This window comes from Lipotes vexillifer, unplaced genomic scaffold (genome assembly GCF_000442215.2).
Source record: "Lipotes vexillifer unplaced genomic scaffold, Lipotes_vexillifer_v1.1 scaffold362, whole genome shotgun sequence".
NCBI classification, from domain to species: Eukaryota; Metazoa; Chordata; class Mammalia; order Artiodactyla; family Lipotidae; genus Lipotes; species Lipotes vexillifer.
The window spans coordinates 1,099,035-1,100,359 of record NW_006788741.1 but is presented as its reverse complement, the minus strand read 5'-3'; positions in this window follow the sequence as shown (position 1 = coordinate 1,100,359).

Genomic DNA, 1,325 nt, shown 5'->3' with positions numbered 1-1,325 from the left:
ATTCTTTGTCTCAAAAAGGGAAGGAAGGAAGGAAAGATAGAAAGAAGGTAAAGTATAATGGAGTTCTTTAAATTAAAATTAATTATTAAGAAAAAAATTAAAAAAAGAAAAAAACAATGGACGGATAGAACGCTGGGACAAATGGTGGAAGCAAACCTATACAGACAAGATCTCACACAGAAGCATACACATACACATTCACAAAAAGAGGAAAAGGGGAAAAAATCATAGATCTTGCTCTAGAAGTCCGCCTCCTTAATTTGGGATGATTCGCTGTCTATTCATATATTCCACAGAGGCAGCGTACATCAAGTTGATTGTGGAGCTTTAATCTGCTGTTTCTGAGGCTGCTGGGAGAGATTTCCCTTTTTCTTCTTTGTTCTCACAGCTCACAGGGGCTCAGCTTTCGATTTGGCCCTGCCTCTGCGTGTAGGTCGCTGGAGGGCGTCTGGGTTTTGCTCAGACAGGACGGGGTTAAAGGAGCCGCTGACTCGGGGGCTCTGGCTCACCCAGGCGGGGGGAGGGAGGGGCACGTAGTGCAGGGCAGGCCTGCGGAGTCACAGGCCGGTGTGACATTGCACCAGCCTGAGGCATGCCGTGCTTTCTCCCGAGGAAGTTGTCCCTGGATCTCAGGAACCTGGCAGTGGCGGGCTGCATAGGCTCCCCGGAAGGGTGGCATGGATAGTGGTCTGTGCTCCCTCACAGGCTTCTTGGTGGTGGCAGCAGCAGCCTTAACGTCTCCTCTCTGTCTCTGGGGTCCGCGCGTTTAGCTGAGGCTCGCGCCCGTCTCTGGAGCTCCTTTAAGCTGTGCTCTTAATCCCCTCTCCTCACTCACCAGGAAACAAAGAGGGAAGAAAAAGTCTCTTGCTTCTTTGGCAGCTCCAGACCTTTTCCAGGACTCCCTCCCCGCTAGTCGTGGTGCACTAACCCCTTCAGACTGCATTCAAGCCGCCAACCCCAGTCCTCTCTCTGCGATCTGACCAAAGCCCGAGCCTCAGCTCGTAGCCCCGCCTGCCCCGGTGAGTCTCAGGCTGGTGAGTGCCGGTCTGCACTGCTCCTCTGTGCGGGAATCTCCCTGATTTGCCCTCCGCACCCCAGTTGCTGTGCTCTCCTCCGCAGCTCCGAAGCTCCTCCCCTCTGCCACCTGCAGTCTCCACCCACGAAGGGGCTTCCTAATGTGTGGAAACCTTTCCTCCTTCACAGCTCCCTCCCAGTGGTGCAGGTCCCATCTCTATCCTTTTGTCTCTGTTTTTTCTTTTGCCCTACCCAGGTACGTGGGGCGTTTCTTGCCTTTTGGGAGTTCTGAGGTCTTCTGCCAGCGTTCA